The 18,733-nt window shown below is 37.4% G+C and overlaps 1 pseudogene; it reads right to left on the bottom strand.

The window, feature by feature from the left end:
• Positions 1 to 738: 738 nt before the first annotated feature.
• On the bottom strand, positions 739 to 5,110 carry LOC100734897 (nicotinamide phosphoribosyltransferase-like; annotated as a pseudogene).
• Between the last annotated feature and the right edge of the window lie 13,623 nt (positions 5,111 to 18,733).

Genomic DNA, 18,733 nt, shown 5'->3' on the forward strand with positions numbered 1-18,733 from the left:
AGGTAAATGCAGGTCTCCACGCTGTCTCTGTTCTCCATTGGGCTCACTGACCTCTCATTTCAGTGTGACCTTAAATCTAGTGGGTGGCCACAGAGTGAGTTCCTGAAGCTTTGGAGAGTCACAGTAATGTGAGTTTGTGCAATTCTGGCAAGTTGTGGCGGCATAAGTTTGGGTGGCTCCAGCAAGAGCACTGTGGCCATTGATCTTAGCTGCTCCAGTGGTAACGCCAAGACTGTGTGTTTGACCAGTTCTTTTCCCTTTAAATTTTTCCTTGGTTTAGAGGATCCATCTCTCTCTCTCTGGAACTCTCCATGATGTTTTATTCTGGCATCTGAGTTGTCTCTCAGGGAGCCTCTGTATGCTGCTGCTTAACAATCCACCATCTTTTCAAAATCCCATACATAACTTTTAATTATTTCTTATGTAATTCCGGATTCCCTTTATTAGTATTGCATTAAAGGGCTTTGCTGTTCATGGATAACAAGGACTTTCAACTTTCTTTCCTCATAATATCATTTTCAACTGTTATCAAATATTTTCTTTCATGACAAGACTTGCAGTACTTCCATTATCCTCTGTTTTCTGAATGAACTTGTGTGAGGTGACTTGAATCTTGGACAGTATATAGCTACTAAATCTATGCTTTCAATTAATTGTCATAAAATTGTTCATATTCTTTCTTCATCTGTGCCTGTGGTGAATTAACTAATGGTCAACTTGCAACACCCAGGTGAACAGTCAGCTGTGTTCTGGGGTGTAAGGTCCACCTGAAACTGCCAACATGGAAGGAAATATGTCTGTGGTTGCTTCTCCTGGAGAAATGTGTTGTGCTGGTTTTCCTGATATGAAGTCAGCTGTCATCAGCAGAAGGGAAGGGATCCTCTCTCTCTCTCTAAGAATGGCTGCAGTCCTTTTGGGGGAGTTCTGGTCTGTACTTTGAGCTTTGCTTCCTTGCTGCAGTGCAGATCCCTCAGCCTGCTGGCAGAGACCATAATCCTGCTCATGCACACTGTCTTGCTCCCATAACTGACCTTTGAGCCTTCCAAGTGTAGAGCCTTCTTGTAGACTTGCAGAAGACATTCTCTTGGTCTCTAAGCCTTCAGCTGCACTAGGAGAGGTCATTGCTGTAAGATCCATGCCCTGTACTGGATTATTTGGGTCTCTAGTGTGTGGACAGATTCCCTGCACTCTTTTGGATGATTATCATGAAATAATCCTATAAATGATGTGTCCTATATTAAATATTTTCTCTTGAAAACTCTGACTAGAGCAGTGCTTTATTACTTTATCCAAACAGAATTCCTCTCTAAAAACATTATCTCCTTAAAATCTATAGGCACATGATAGAACCTCAGGCCATACATGCTATATAGAACTGCAGTATGAGCCTTTCAAATTTAACATTTCACTGGTACATTACATATGACCAAGAAATATAACTGTGCAGTGCCTGGACATCCCAGTAAGAACCATTATATTTTTAGATGTAGAATGATTAATACAAATTCTACCAGGTACAATGAAGTCAGCAATTCCGTAGGATATGTCCTAACATAATTTTCAAATTGTATAATAACACAAACAAGTTTGTTAAGGTCATGTTTTATTTGCTGATTAATGAAGTGGTCTACCTGGAGTTTGTGCCTGTTGGGATGGTCCTTCAAGTTGTTGCCATCCAATATGCATTTGAATGTGTTAACTGACTTAAATACAGAATTAAAATGTCATACAGAAAAAAGCACTTTTATTTTAATGTATTTGAATCTTCCTTTTTGAATATAGATTAAACTGTTACAATGTATTTTTCCTTTTGACCAATAATTCCAAAGGCAAAATGTGCCTCCCAGCTACACCATCAGATTAAGTGACAAATGGCAATGTAACTTGTTTTCAAATATTTTCCTGAAAGTCTGTGCTATAAAATCATAAGAAGTTTAAAAGTCTCAAAGCACTAAAACTTTATTTCTTTCACTTTTGGGGAACAGTCAGTAAAGGCACAGTTATACAGTAACAAACTCACAGACATATTAGAGCACATTAAAAATCAAGCGGTGGCCTCTGCTTATCCTCTTGCTGCCTGTCACATAAACGTCCTGATGAATTCAGTCATCCTTGACTGTCTGAGTCCAGATGCTTTTCTTCTGATAATTCACAGTGCCAGTTTGACTATTCTCAGCTTATTTTTCCCTTAAATAAGAAAATATATTGTTTCTAACTGATTTCAAGGACTTCGGTTAAGACAAAGTGATCCAGTCAAAGATACTTTCTAATTCTGCTTGCTCTGCTTGAACCAACCCCACCATCTTCAGGATGTTCCTATGCTATGATGGATAGTTCCTTTAAAATAAATGTACTTAATTTACCTGACAATATATAACTCAATTCAATCATATAACCAATCATGCAGTGCCTTGTATTCGCTGGTTATAAACTATATTTAAACTGAATCCAAAACTGATGATTTGGAATTGGGATTCCTCTAGCATAGTAAACAACAGTTGCCTTCTAGATTCCTTGGTTCAGAGTCTTCCATTCAGTTTTATATTGGTTCTTTTGTAACAACACAATGATGCTGGTACAACAATACAAGTTAAATATAAACATAAAGCAACCATGATGATTTGATGCAAATCTGTCCTATGTGATTTTTAGTTATATATAAAATTTTCTTGGTTCTGTTATTTGTGAAAAATCCAATACCAAACTGAGTTATTGTCTATTGACAAAAAGCCCTAAAAACCTTACTTTAGCATTAAAATTTTAGAATTGATACATGTGTAGTCTTATTCCAGATCATCAAATCATGAGACATAAAGAGGAAAAAAGGCAGTATGTGCATAAACCACAAATAATTTGGCAGTAATATGTGTCAGAAAACACAAACCCCATGGATCTCTACAATAAACATTATGTATCACGTGCTCACGTAGATGTACATGCGCAGTGTCAGACATACATGTGCCCTTGATCCAGTCACAGGACAAAGCCAAATGGAATCCTATTTCCTGTTCCATATTCAGCTGTACATTCTTTGTTACTTCATCAAATGAATAGTTTTGGCCACATTTTGAGTCCTGAAGACAAAGTATGAAAAAGATCATAATGATATTACTAACTTCTCCTTTTCATTCCTCAAGTGTTACAAAATTCCTTCCTGGTGTCCTATGTAAAAATAATCTTCCCTTTCGGGATCTTTTGTTAGGAACAGCATCTGATTCCTTGAAGACATTAATCCCAAAGGCATTGGTGACATCATAGCCACTCTTGAAGCAATAATACAAGAGATGTCTGGCTAAATTCTGCAGTAAAGCTCCATCAGAACCAAAAAAACCCCACCATTTTTGGTACTCCACTTTTTCATTGTTTCATGCATTCTACAGTGTCTTGTATTTAGTAAGTCATTCACTTACAAACATTTGAGTTGTGTACATTTACAGATGTGAATGAGTCTCATGTTATGAACATTTGTAGCTGCAAACAAATCATGAAAGTAGTTCATGTGTCTGCCATTCTTCCAATTGCGATGCTGTTTGCCTACTGTACAACAGTAGTGCAGTGCTCAATCAGAACCCAGGATGTATGAAGAAGGAGGAAAAGCAGTGATGATATGGAGGGAATTCTTAGGACACACAAAGCATTATATGCTATATACTTGTGTCACATGCATGACTCACTTTGTTGGACCTGTGGATGAATCCAGTTTACAAAAATTCTCCTGGAGGATTTATATAATCTTCTGCACTTCCTTGAATAATTGTAAGATAATGTGGCAGCAACACATAGACTTTTGACTCTCAGTAATAGGAAACTTCTTGCCTAAGATAATCAAAGCCTTTAATGTAGTATCAAGAGAATTTTATGAATCAGGCCTGGTTATTATTAGTAGCTCTGTACTTTTTGATAGTATTAAATGTCACCTGATATTTTATCACACATATTATAAATGTCATATTTATCACTGATCAGATATAAGCACTGATGAAATCTGTGTTACTAGATGTACAAACATCTTTTTACAGTCTTTTCCTGAAAGATATTATGGTACTGAATTCTGATAGTGGAACAAAATGACCTGGAATAAGAATTTTCATTCCATGGTATGTTTTAATTAGAACAATTCCCTCTACCCTAATTGTTCCTTTGAAATTAACCAAATGAGAAGACTTCTCTCTGTGCTAGCAGTCTTTTGGGAGAAGACACCTCTATAGCCAAAATTGTGTAACTTGTATCCCAGACCTTCTAAGTTACCAAAAGTTTCTAACAAATATGACACCAATATTTTCTTCTACTCTCTAGAATTTGTGACTGCTATGACTAGATACTAGGAATGAAAAAGAATGGTCCCCCTAACTGAGTGTGGTGGTGCATGCCTGTAATCCCAGCATTCACATAAGGAGGATTGCTGTGAATTCAAGACCAACCTGAGGTATGAATTGGGTGCAAGGCCAGCCTGAACTGCAGTTCATTGAGACTGTGTCTCAAAATGACAAAGAAATAGTCCCTCTAAAACTGTCATGCAAGAAGAGAAATAACTATGAGACACAATGGTCCTTTGTTCCTTTATGTCAAATGTCCTTTTCATAGTCTAGTAAGATCAGCTTGAATTATACTCCTAACTGAGTCACCCCCTTTAAAATCTCACTCAATCCAATTTATAAGCCAGTAGCACTCTGTACTTGTGTTTTCCACTGTGAAGAGAACATTTCCTCTGGGAAAGACAGAGTCCTCAGGAATGGCCTTCACTTCTACTGGGAGATGCCCAGTTATTTCTCAAGAATGTGGATCCATCCCTTTACACTGAAGATATTCTCCTAGAAGTGCTCTTCATATGTTTCTGTGGCTTCCTGGATTTTCTCTTTGGTCACGATTTTCTCTTTGAAGTACAGTACTTATTAAGAATGTACTGAATCCCAGAAAATATTATTTTCTCATATTTCACCTGCCTTACTTGGTACAGTTTATGTTTTAAGGTTTTTAAATGTGAAACAATTATTAATATGTCCAATTGACTTATGTTTACCCTTTTGGCATTGTAAAATGTCCAACATTTTCTTGTATTCAAGTAGCCAGTTCTGTTAGACATACTGTTTGCACAGTTGGTCTTTTTCATCTAGGGCTGATGTTTAAAAAACAGCATACCATATATTCAAAAAGTGAAGACATTATCACTCCATATCTTTTTAAAAAATTTTATTTAAAAGGAAAAAGAGAAAAACACAAAACAAAACAAAGTGGTGTAAGGGTACACGTAATACAGAACTACAAAAAAAAAAAAAAAACAGTAAGAAATCACCAGTTAATAGATTACATAGTATCATCTTAGAAATAGTTGCTCAAATCACAGTATCAAAGAATACAAAGTGGACATTCAAACAGTGAGACTGCAAACAGTTGTGTTCAATGATCCAACCAAAAACATTAATACGGTCAGCTATTTAACACCCCTAAACACACTTGCTGTTCTATCCTTTAGAGCTCTTTTTTTCCCTCTCTTTTTTACAACAAAACTTACACATTTTGGGTTTTATTACTCCTTAGTTCTTATTACTTTTTTGGGGGGGGGAGAGAATAAAGTCAAATATGGCAACACAAAGCTGTCAGTCAAAACCAAGGATAGACATAGCACATGATGTAAAACAGAGTACAAAGTTATCAACAATGGTTATCAACGATGTCTCTTGTTTCCTTAAAAAGAATTGTCTATCTCATTAGATATTATAAAGTTGAACAAAACAGTAGAGAACAAGACCAATAAAACTTAGGCATTGTAAACATTACAGGACTTCCAAAGGAGACAATAGTCAAACCAGAATGGGTATCTTAGTGAATCTTATTGCCTTCAAAGTAGTTGCCTATACCCTCAAACTTGATACTATCATACAGAATGGAACAGAGTCTAATCAGTCAAAACAAGATTGTGGGAGTATTACGGGACTTCAAAACAAGTTAATAGGAAATCAAAAAAAGTTACTATTATATATCCTGCTAATTTTTAAAATTTTTCCCCTTAATTAAAACAAACATAAGAAATAACTAATAATTTTTTTAAAGAATAAGGGAGAGATTGAGATAAAACAGGACATAACAATATAACAATACAGGTTAAAGCATGACTGTTTCAGCAACCTAGTGCTTCACCACCAAATAACCTGACTTAATAGTAGTTACCATAGTGTCTGTCTTTTTCCTTGAAATATTTGGATAAAACTTCATATACTATAGCTTCAAATATTTCCATATCAAGAAGCCCAGAATAAAACCTTTCCAATTAATAAGTGAAAACTTTATAAGGCTTCAAGGCCACATAAATGATTACCACATATTTTTATATATTTGAATCATTACTTACATTAGGGAAACTATTCAGAATTCACACATGCAAGATTGATTTATTTCACTTATGAGTATGGTCTCAAGCTGCGCCCATTTATTGATAAATATCTCAATGTGATCCTTCTTTATAGCTGAATAATACTCCATTGAATAGAAATACTACAACTTTTTTATCCATTCCTCAGTTGATGGACACTTGGGTTGTTTCCAAGATCTGGCAATTACAAATTGTGCTGCTATAAACATAGGTGCACATATATCACTGTGGTATGATGCTTTCAGTTCTTCTGGGAATATGCCTAGAAGTGGAATAGCTGGAATAAATGGGATTTCCAATCCCAACTTTTTGAGAAATCTCCAGACAGACCTCCACAAAGGCTGTACCAGTCTACACTCCCACCAACAGTGCAAGAGAGTTCCTTTTTCCCCACAGCCTCTCCAGCATTTGTTGTTGTTGCTTTCCTTGATCCTGGCCATTCTTTCAGGAGTGAGATGGTATCTCAGTGTGGTTTTAATTTGCATTTCTCTAATGACCAATGATGATGAACATTTTTTCATGTATTTATTTTCCATTTGCATTTCTTCATCTGAGAAGTGCGTATTCATCTCAGATGTCCATTTTTGGATTGGATCTTTGAATTTTGGAGGTCTGAGTTTTTTAAATTCTTTATATGTTTTAGACAAGAGTCCCTGGTCTGAGAGAGAGTTCACTAGAATCATTTCCCAGTTTGTGGGTTTTCTTTTCCCTATGCTGGAGATTTCTTCTGACATGCAGAAACTTTTTAATAAGAAGTGGTCCCAGTTATTGATTCTGGGAAGTATTTCCTGTGTGGTTTGAGTCCTGTTCATGAATTCTCTACCTACTCCTATGTCTACTAGGTTTCTACCCATTTGTCTTCCAATAGATTTAGTGTTTCTGTTTTAATATTCAGATCTTTGACCCATTTAGATTTTAATTTAGTACATGGTGATAGACATGGGTCTAGCTTTAGTTTTCGGCAAATGGAGAGCCAGTTTTTCCAGCACCATTTATTAAAGAGACTGTCATTCTTCCAGTGAACCTGCTTGGCTCCTTTATCAAAGATAAGGTGGTTGAGTGTGTTTGTAGTTGTGGTTGTATCTTCTAATCTATTCCATTGATCTTTGGCTCTGTTTTGATTCCAATACCATGTTGATTTTACTACTGTTGCTTTGTAGTATAACTTCAAGTCAGGTATTGTGATGCCTCCTGTTTTGTCTTTGCTGCTTAGAATTGCCTTTGCTATTTTAGGTCTCTTCTGTTTCCAGATGAAATTTAGGAGTGATTTCTCTAGATCTATAAGGTATGCTGATGGTATTTCTATTGGAATTGCATTGAATCTGTACAACAGTTTTGGGAGAATGGCCATCTTCACAATGTTTTTTCTTCCTATCCATGAGCAAGGGATGTCTTTCCCTTTTCTGAGATCATCCTCAATTTCTTTTTCAGTGTATTACAATCTTCACTGTATAAGTCTTTCACTTCTTTCGTAAGAGTAATTCCTAAATATTTCATTTTTTTGCTTGCTAATGTGAAGAGTGCAGTTTCTCTTATGTGAAGTGTGCATTTTCTCTTATTTCCCTCTCTGTGATTTTGTTGTTCGTGTATAGGAATGCTATTGATTTCTGAGTATTGATTTTGTATCCAGTCACATTACTGAATTTATTTGTTGTATCTAAAAGTCTTTCAATGGAGTTTAGGGGGTCTTCAATGTAGAGTATCATGTCATCTGCAAAGAATGATAATTTAACTTCTTCTTTTCCTATCTTTACCCCTTTTATTTCTCTCTCCTGCCTAATTGCTCTGGCTAGTACTTCCAGTACTATATTAAATAGGAGTGGTGATAAAGGACATCCTTGTCTTGTACCTGATTTTAAAGTAAAGGCTTTCAATTTTTGGCCATTTAGTATGATGCTGGCTGTTGGTTTGTCATAAATGGCCTTTATTATATTGAGGTAAAAAGCATCTATTCCAATTTTCTGTAAAGTTCTTATCATGAATAAATGTTGGACCTTATTTCGATAAGGCTTTTTCTGCATCTATAGAAATGATCATGTGATTCTTATTTTTGGCTTTATTGATATGGTGGATTACATTTATTGATTTGCGTATGTTGAACCATCCTTGCATTTGTGGGATGAATCCCACTTGGTCATGGTGTATAATCTTCTTGATGATTTGCTGCATCCTATTTGCCAATGTTTTATTGAGGATTTTTGCATCTGTGTTCATTAGGGAGATCGGTCTATAGTTCTCTTTTTTAGTTGGGTCTTTCTCAGGTTTTGGTACTAGAGTAATATTTGCTTCCAGGAATGACTTAGAAAGGATTGCTTCCCTTTCAATTTCATCGAATAGTTTGAGGAGTGTCGGCATTAGGTCTTCTTTGTATTTCTTGTAGAATTCTGCAGTGAATCCATCTGGGCCTGGGCTCTTCTTGGTGGGTAAGGACTTAATTACATTTTCAATTGCATTAACAGAGATTGGGTTATTCAACAATTTTACATCCTCTTGATCTAGCTTTGGTACTTCATATGTTCCTAAGAATCTGTCTATTTCTTCTGTGTTATCAAACTTTTGAGAGTAGAGGTTTTCGAAATAGGTGTTGATTGATCTTCTGTATTTCTATTGGGTCTGCAGTGATTTCACCTTTTTCATTTCTTATTGCATGAATTTGAGCTTTTTCTTCCCTTTTTAAAATAAGGTTGGCTAGGGGATTATCGATTTTATTTATTCTTTCAAAGAACCAACTCTTTGATTCGTTGATTCTTTGGATTGTTTTCTTAGTCTCTATTGCATTGATTTCTGCTCTGATTTTTATAATTTCCTCTCTTCTTTTGGCTTTGGGCTTGACTTGCTCTTCTTTTTCTAGCTGTTTGAGGTGTAGCATCAAGTTATTTATTTGTATGCGTTCTGTTTTCCTGATGTGGGAACTCAATGCAATATATTTTCCTCTCAGGACGGATTTCATTGCTTCCCACAGATTCGGTAAGTTGTATCTGTATTTTCATTTTCTTTTAGGTATTGTTTAATTTCTTCTGTGACCCACTGATTACTCAAGAGTGTGTTTTTCAGTTTCCATGTGTTTGCGGGATTTTTGCAGTATCTTTTATCATTAATTTCTCATTTCAGAGTGCTATGATCCGATAACATGCAAGGGATAATTTCAACTCTTTTGCATTTGTTTAAATATGTTCTGTGAGCTAATATATGGTCTATTTTAAAGAATGATCCATGTACTGCTGAGAAGAATGTGTATTCTGATGTTGTTGGGTGGAACATTCTGTATATGTCTATCAAACCCATTTGTTCACAGGTGTGATTCAGTTCTGTTATTGCTTTGCTCATTTTCTGTCTGGTGGATCTGTCCCTTGGTGTCAATGGCATATTAAGGTCTCCTGTTACAATTGTGTTACTGATAATTTGAGTTTTCATTTCTGTTAATAGTTGTTTTATATAACTGGGTGCTCTGGAGTTTGGTGCGTATATATTTAAGATAGTTATCTCTTCCTCTTGGAGTTTTCCCCTTACGAGTATGTAGTGACCTTCTTTGTCCTTTATGGTCATTGTTGGTTTAAAGTTCACGTTGTCTGCAAACAGAATGGCTACTCCTGCCTTTTTTTGGATTCCTACTTCATGAAGTATTGTTTTTCATCCTTTAACTTTCAGTCTGTGAGTATCCTTCTGGGTTAGATGGGTTTCCTATAAACAGCATATGGTTGGATTTTGTTTCTTGATCCATTCTGCTAGTCTGTTTCTTTTGATTGGTGCATTGAGACCATTTACATTAATGGTTATTACTGTTACATGCTGGTTTATTGTTGGAATGTTATCTCTCTGCTGTTGCATCTTTATTTTTCTGTTCTGTTTAATTATTTGCTTTGCTTAGTGGTTTTTTCCTTTGCGTATCTAAACTGTCTTTCAATATTTTTTGCAGGGTTGGTTTGGTGTTCATGAAGTTCTTCAGCTGTTCTTTGTCATGGAAGTATCATATTTCACCATCAATTTTGAATGATAGTTTTGCACGATTTATCAGTCTAGGTTGGAAATCATTTTGCTTTAGGGTCTGGAATACTTCACTCCATGCTCTTCTTGACTTTATTGTTTGTGATGAGAAGTGTGCTGTGATTCTGATAGGTTTTCCTTTATAAGTGATCTGTCTTTTCTCTCTGACAGCTTTTAATAATCTATTCTTGTGTTGGATTTCTGGGATGGTGATTATTATATGTCTGGTTGTTGTTTTATTTTGGTTATGACTATTTGGAGTTCTATATGCTTCACTGATCCTGATGTCGGTTCTGATCTCATGCTTGGGGATTTTTCAGCTATTACTTCTCTAAATATCCTCTTGACATCCTTTATGTTGTCTCCTTCTTTTTCATTAATCCCTATCATTCTTATGTTATTCTTCTTTGCATCATCTTGCAGTTGTTGAATTGTTGTTTCCTGATTCCTTGTTATTTTTAAAAGATCTTTCCTTTTCTGTTCACTAGCTGCAATCCTGTCTTCAAGGTCTGAAATTCTATCTTCACTCTCATTAAGGCGGTTTTTACAACTTTCAGTGGACTTTTTTATTTCCTGTATATCTCTGTGCATGTGCATTATGTATTCTGTTTATTTCTTATATTGCTCATCTAGGGATTCTATCTTTTTGTTTAGTTCCTCCAATTTTGTGTCTGTGTTTTCTTTAGATATATTCAGAATCTCTTTCATTTCTTTTATCATTTCTTCTTTTATCTGGGAGATTATTTCGAGTTTGAATTTCTTTAAAGCTTCCTGGAGTTGCTTGTCAATTTCAGTAGCTATTGTGTCCGATATGTGAGGTGAATGGCATATATTTTCTTCTATATACATTGTTGCTAGGGTTTCTTGAGATGGGTTGGAGGTTTGAGGTTGTAATTTGGTGTTTCGTTTTGTCATTTTCCTTTATTTCTGTGTTTCAAGTGTTATTTGAAAGCTTCCTCAGGATCTGTTGAAAATCCCCTTCTATGTTTTCAGCTACTGAGACTCTGGCACAACGCTACCCCAAGCCACTGGGCCTGCAGAACCAATGCCCCTCCTCTGCCTGTTCAGAACTCCGCAGTTCCATACAAGCTGGGCCTCAGGGACACCGTGCGCCCACCTGCCCCTTGGAAGCTCCACAGCTCTCCAATTGCAGCCTGGATGTGGCGGCAGATGTAGACGCCTCAAACCCACCTCTCCACTTCACTGCACCTGGAAGCCTGGAGGGACCCAAATAGTCTGGGCTCTGGGCAGAGTGTGCTGAGCACTCACCATGGGCTGTAGGGCCTCCGGAACCCGCGATGCTCCACCGCCTTCTGAGACATCCACAGTCCTCCAGGCACACAGAGAGGCCAATGCAGGCGCCCCAGATCTGCCCAGCCCCTCCTCTGCACACTGATGGCGAGGTGCGGGAGGCCCAAACAGGCTGGGCTCCAGGGATAGTGTGGGCCCGCCCACCCGTCGGAAGCTCAGCAGTTCTCCAAGTGCAGCCGGGATGGGGAGGTGGATGTAAAGGCCTCAAACCCACTTCTCCACTTCATTGCACCTGGAAGCCTGGAGGGTCCCGAACAGTCGGAGATTTGGGCAGAGTGTCCAGAGCACTCACCACAGGCCACGGTGCCTCAGGAACCTGTGATCCCTCCCTGCTTGCTGATATATCCACAGTCCTCCAGACACACGGACAGGCCGATGCAGGCGCCCCAAATCCGCCCAGCCCCTCCTCTGCCGCTGTTTCAATTCTCACTTATATGTTCCACTTTTGTATCTTGAACATTATTTGAAAGAGGACTGTATGTAAACATCAACTAGTGATTTATTAGTTTATTTTTTCTTTGAAAGTATGTATTATTTCTACTCACTTTCTGTTTTGTTTAAATAAAACATTTTTTAAATTAAAAAAAGAAGCAACAGAGAACTTTAGCAAGAACCTACACAAGGACTGGAAAATAAACAAAAGCAAACCATTTTGAAGAAAATTAAACACATGCAAATATATCTTACAGGTGTCAGTTTCCCATTTATTTTCTCTCATACATGTTTTTTCTCTCTCGTGAATTGACCAGGCATTGGTAATAAAAATCACTACTCCTGAGCAAAAGTAAGAGTATAATAATAAAGATATTCAAGGACTAGAAGGGAATCCCAGAGAGCAACCAACTAGAGAAAGATCTCCAAGGCTGTGCATTAGTATATTTTTACTCAAAAGTCTGTATTGACCCAGGTTCATATGGGTCAGATTTAAACAAACAGCTAAGCATGAAAAACACAAATAAAAGAGAGAAAAGAAACAACTATGTGAAACAAGTAATGTAGGGTGCCTTCGAAAACAAAAACATTCTCCTTCTCCATGAGGAGGCACTAGCAACACAATATAATACACAATCTTAAGATGTGAATTTAAATTCCCCAATGTAGAGGATTCAACGAGGCTAAACAAAGGAGGAGTCATGTTGGAGCTACTCAGAGAAAACCAACTAAAAGCACAAATAATTGCAAGAAATGGAGGGACACAAATCTTGGTGCCAAAAAATCAATCTGAAGTAAGATTTTTGTAGATCAAACAAAACACAGAGAGTTATAAAGTGGCAAACCATTCCCAGGGCTGCCAGTGGGATTACCAACTGCATGATAAGCATTCTTATATGTGAAGCAGCCAGTTGCAACTGCTATACTGGGAAATTTCCAAAAAAAAAAAAAACCTGTAATAGTGTGGCTGCCTTAAATGACACAGGACAGATTCAGGATATAAGGCCTCTTGCTGTTTTGCTTTCCACCACACAGAGAACTTTGCAAGCTGGCCACATTTTGCCAGCACACTTAGGGATGAGTAGGCAAGAAACTTCTGACAGACTGCCAGATTTTCATTTTCTGTTTTTTTTGTTTTGTTGTATACTATAGCAACTAACTGGAACCTCTAGGAACAAGACCAGAGATAGCAGTGGTGGCAGTGAAGGTAGTGAAACAGCATGACCTGTTCTGCCCCGTGACCAGTGGCTTAAGAGAGGGAGCCAGGATCATGAAATTTAAGCCCCTGGCAGAGTAACAAGTGGGAAGTCAGCATTCCCTTGGTAGAGTGGAGATTAAAGTAAGACAAATCAATCTTAGGCTTCCTGGACAGCTGCAGTAGAATCAGAGGACTGACAGCACTCTACTTCCCCTCCACTACCCTGCAACAAGTGGCATGAGAGGATAAAGATTTGCCTGGGTTCTTCTCTGGATTTGATATCAGGATAGTATTTGCTCCCAGGCATGACTTTGGGAGTATTGTTTCCCTTTCAGTTTTATTAAAAAGTTTGACAAGTAATGGCATTAGATCTTCTCTAAATTTCTTGTCAAAATCAGCTGTGAATCTATCATGGCCTGAGCATTTTTTCATGGCTAAGTTTTTTTTTTAAGAGAAAAACAAAACTAAACAAAGCAAGACAGTAAAAGGCTAGAAGCAACACAGAATTTCAAGAGAAAAAACATACAGTAAGAGTTCACCAGTTAATATATCACACATTGTCAACTTACAAACAGCTGTCCAGATTACAAAATTAAAGCATACAAAGTGGAGATTAATACAATGAGATTGCAGTCAGTTCTGTTCAATGATCCAAGAAAAACTCAGCAATATGGTTCTCTTTCCTACACATTTAAATAAACTTGCAGTTATATCCTTGAGATCACTTTCCTTCCTCTCTTTTTTACACTAACAATCGTGCATTTTAGTTTCCATTACTTCCACAGTTTTTTAAAAAATATTTTCTTTGAAGAGGAAAAGAAAAAAGATTGAAAAAAAAGGCCAAAAAACAAAAAACAAAACAAGATGGACCAAAGAAAAACCCAATGTGACAAAGCAAAACAGAGTCATTTAGATCAGGAGGATGGACATAGCATAAAATGAAAAAAAAATTTTAAAAATTAAAAAAAATAAAGGGGGGGGGATTACTAGGTGATCAACAATGGTTACCATTATGCCTCTTGTTATCCTAAAAAGAGTAGCCTATATCAGCTAGTATAAAAGAATTGAGCAAAACTGTACACAACACCAATAAAACCACATTGGAGAGCTTACAGGATTCCAAAGAAAATAATAGTCAAATAATAACGGGCATCATAGAATATCTGGTTGCCTTCTAAATGGTTGCATATACTCTCAAACTTGATACTATTAAGCAAAATAGAATATAATAAAATCAATATAATAAAATCTTTTTTTTTAAGAGGCTTTTTCTTTCACGTTCATAAGCCCTAAATCTCTCTTCAAGTTTCAGAAGGTTGTCTTTAGTTTCTGTCAAGGCATTTTGCCAATATTCAATGGAGTTTTTAGTTTCCTGATATTCTCTTTGGATCTGTTTCATGTATTCTAAGTTATGCTTAAATTCTTCTTCAGATGCTTCTCTTTCTTTTCTGATTTCCTCAGTTCTTCCATCTGTGTTCTCTTGGGCGGGGCTTGTCATTTCTTTAATTAATCTCTTTATATCTTGCCTCACTTGGATCAGGAGTACATCTTTAAATTCCTCTATGAGATCATGTAAATACTTTTTAATTTCGGCTGATGCTGTGTCGAGCAATGGATGGTTACTGTGTTTGTTCTCTTCAGTGTTTAGTTCTCTTGGGTTTAATTTCTCCTGTTGAACAGCTGGAGATTTTTTTTTTATTTTTATCTCTTGTCATGTTTCTGGTTTCTTTCAGACTGTCCTGGAGTTCTCTGGCCCTCTCCGAATTGCTTAGGGCCTTTCAGAAGCGTGCTGGCTTGAGTTTTTGCTGTCCTCCCCAATTTGCTGTTATCTGGGGTAGGCTGGGATGCAGGGGCGGTACAGTCTAGTCTCTAGCCTCTGTGTCAGTTAGTTCATAAATTAGGCTGTACTTTCTGGTTGTCACTGAGTTGTGACCATTCTGCATCCGCCCATTGGGCCCCAAGCAGAGGCCTGGTCTAGCCCCAGTAGCTCCTGCAAGTTCTCCCTGAATCAGAAGCAGCTGGGTAATGGCACAGGATTCTGCCCAGGTTCCAGCCGTTCTCTTCCAAACCTCTCTGTGATAGGAGCTCTAGAAAAGCAGATCTGCCCAAAACCAAGATGGCTCCCACTAAGTTCTCCGTGCGGAGCTGACGCCAGCAAGCAATCAGACTCTGCCAGGACTCAAGATGTCTTCCACCAGCCCTCCCTACAGGGGGACCTGGTGATGTTACCAAGCTGCGGTTTCTGCCGCCAGGCTAATATGTCTGCACCAGATTCTGTGTTATTGATTTCCCCGTGGTGGCGGGCCAGCTGTTCTCTGGTCAAACCCAGCAGCCGCGGGGTTTTCTGTATTCACCAGAGTCCGGTGCAAGTCCCCACTCCGGGACCGCCGCACACCAAGCCGTCCACTTTTCCCCACCTCGCGGCTCAGCGCTGACCGGTCAGATTTCTGTGCACCGTTTAGATTCGAAACGCCAGAGCTCTGTACATCTGCTCTGGTGCAGCAGTGCAGAACTGGCTGCCACCTGGAGTCTCGATCTGGGTCTCAGTTTCCGCAGTCCCCAAAAGCAACTCAGCTTTTCGTGCTGGGTCCACGAGTCTGTTCGTTGATTTAAGGGCGCGGGATTTGCAGCCTCCGGTCTCAGCACGACTTTAAATCCTCCAGCTGTACTGTCTTGGTTAATAAGAATCGCTATCGATTTGTCTGGTCCTCTCCATGCTGTCTTTTTTTTTAGCTTTGAGTTTGAATTCTCTGGAGAGATTCTTCGCTCGATCCCCTAGCTCGCCGCCATTTTCAGACTCCAATATAATAAAATCAAGATATGGAGAACACTACAGGGGTTCAAATCAGGTTAATAAGAAAACAAAAAAATTACTATAATCTATCACACTATTTTTAATTTAATTTTCCCTTAGTTAAAGGATACTAAGAAATAAATTAATTTTTAAAAAAAAAAGGAAAGAAAAAAGGGGGGAGACTGAGATAAAAAAAAGAACTTATCAATATAACAACACCAGTCAGAATCAAAAAATTTAACCATCATTGTGTTTCACCCCAGATAGCTTGACATTAATAGTAGTTACCATAGTGACTCTTTCCTTGAAATATTTGAGTCTAACTTCATATACTATAGCATCAAATTTATCAAGACGGTGTGAGACCGTTCAAGAGAATGATATTATTGCAGGGAATTTAGAACCAGCTAGCAGAAACCAAACATCAATTTCTATATTATCTCTTTGTCTATAAAAAACTTGCTTATACTATCGCATACATTAAGATATAACAAGGTACTACATGTTAGAACCAATGGAAACAAATGAACAAAAACTTGATAGGGCTTCAAAACAGGATGATATTAAATCAGCGCTAGCTATTACACTCTTATTCTCTTCAAAATAGTCATTTGTAGTATCACAGACAATAAAATAAAAACATGCAAATTAAAACCATTCCAAGTAATGAGTGAAAACTTTATATGGCTTCAAACCAGTGTGACTGGGAAACATGATTACCACATACTTTCATGTATTCTTATCGTTTCTTACACTAGGGAAACTATTCGGTATTTATACAGGTGAGTTTGATTTATTTCACTTATAAGTATGGTCTCGAGCTGCGTCCATATATTTATAAATGTCTCAATGTGATTATTTTTTATAGCTAAGTAGTACTCCATTGTATAAAAATACCACAACTTTTTTATCCATTCCTCAGTTGATGGACACTTAGGTTGTTTCCAAGATCTGGCTATTACAAATTGTGCTGCTATAAACATGGGTGCACATATATCACTGTGGTATGATGCTTTCAGTTCTTCTGGGAATATGCCCAGGAGTGGAATAGCTGGGTTAAATGGTGCTTCCAGTCCCAGCTTTCTGAGAAATCTCCTGACTGACCTCCACAATGGTTGCACCAGTCTACACTCCCACCAACAGTGCAGGAGAGTTCCTTTTTCCCCACAGCCTCTCCAGCATTTGTTATTGGTGGTTTTCTTGATCTTGGCCATTCTTTCAGGAGTGAGATGAAATCTCAGTGTGGTTTTAATTTGCATTTCTCTAATGTCTAGTGATGCTGAACATTTTTTCATATATTTATTTGCCATTTGTATTTCTTCATTTGAAAATTGTTTGTTCATTTCTGATGCCCATTTTTGGATGGGGCCTTTGAATTTTGGGGGTCTGATTTTTTTAAATTCTTTGTATATTTTAGACAGAAGTCCTTTGTCTGAGGGACAGTTCACTAGGATTTTTTCCCAGTTTGTGGGTTTTCTTTTCACTATGTTAGAGATTTCTTTCAATGTACAGAAACATTTTAATAAGATGTGATCTCAGTTATTGACTCTGGGAAGTATTTCCCGTGTGGTTTGAGTCTTGTTCATGAATTCTCTACCTACCCCTATGTCTTCAAGGTTTTTACCCAATTTGTCTTCCAATAGATTTAGTGTTTCTGTTTTAATATTTAGATCTTTGATCCATTTAGATTTTATTTTAGTATATTGTGACAGGCATGGGTCCAGTTTTAGTTTTCGGCATATGGAGAGCCAATTTTTCCAACACCATTCATTAAAGAGACTGTCATTCTTCCAGTGAACCTGTTTGGCCCCTTTATCAAAGATGAGGTGGTTGAGTGTGTTTGTAGTTGTGGTTGTATCTTCTAATCTATTCAATTGGTCTTCGGCTCTGTTTTGATTCCAGTACCATGTTGATTTTACTAGAGTTGCTTTGTAGTATAACTTCAAGTCAGGGATTGTGATGCCTCCTGTCTTGCCTTTGCTGCTTAGAACTGTCCTTGCTATTCTAGGTCTCTTCTGGTTCCAGAGGAATTTTAGGATTGATTTCTTGAGATCTATGAGGTATGTTGATGGTATTTTTTTTTATCGAGATTGCATTGAATCTGTATAACAATTTTGGGAGAATGGCCATTTTCACAATATTTATTCTTCCTATCCATGAGCAAGGGATGTCTTTCCATTTCCTGAGATCATCTTCAATTTCATTTTTCAATGTATTATAATTTTCCCTGTATAGGTCTTTCACTTCTTTCATGAGAGTAATTCCTAAATATTTCATTTTCTTGGTTGCTAGTGTGAAGGGTGTGGCTTCTCTTATTTCACTCTCTGTTATTTTGTTGTTAGTATATAAGAATGCTATTGATTTTTGAGTATTGATTTTGTATCCAGCCACATTGCTGAATTTATTTATTATATCTAGGAGTCTTTCAATGGAGTTTTGGGGGTCTTCTACGTAGAGTATCATATCATCTGCAAATAGTGATAATTTAACTTCTTCTTTTCCTATCTTTACACCTTTTATTTTTCTTTCATGTCTAATTGTTCTGGCTAGTATTTCCAGTACTATATTAAATAGGAGCGGTGAGAGGGGACATCCTTGCCTTGTGCCTGATTTTAAAGTAAAGGCCTTCAATTTTTGGCCATTT

This window comes from Cavia porcellus, unplaced genomic scaffold, assembly GCF_034190915.1.
Source record: "Cavia porcellus strain 051 isolate PalLab524CR breed Dunkin Hartley unplaced genomic scaffold, mCavPor4.1 scaffold_9, whole genome shotgun sequence".
Lineage (NCBI taxonomy): Eukaryota > Metazoa > Chordata > Mammalia > Rodentia > Caviidae > Cavia > Cavia porcellus.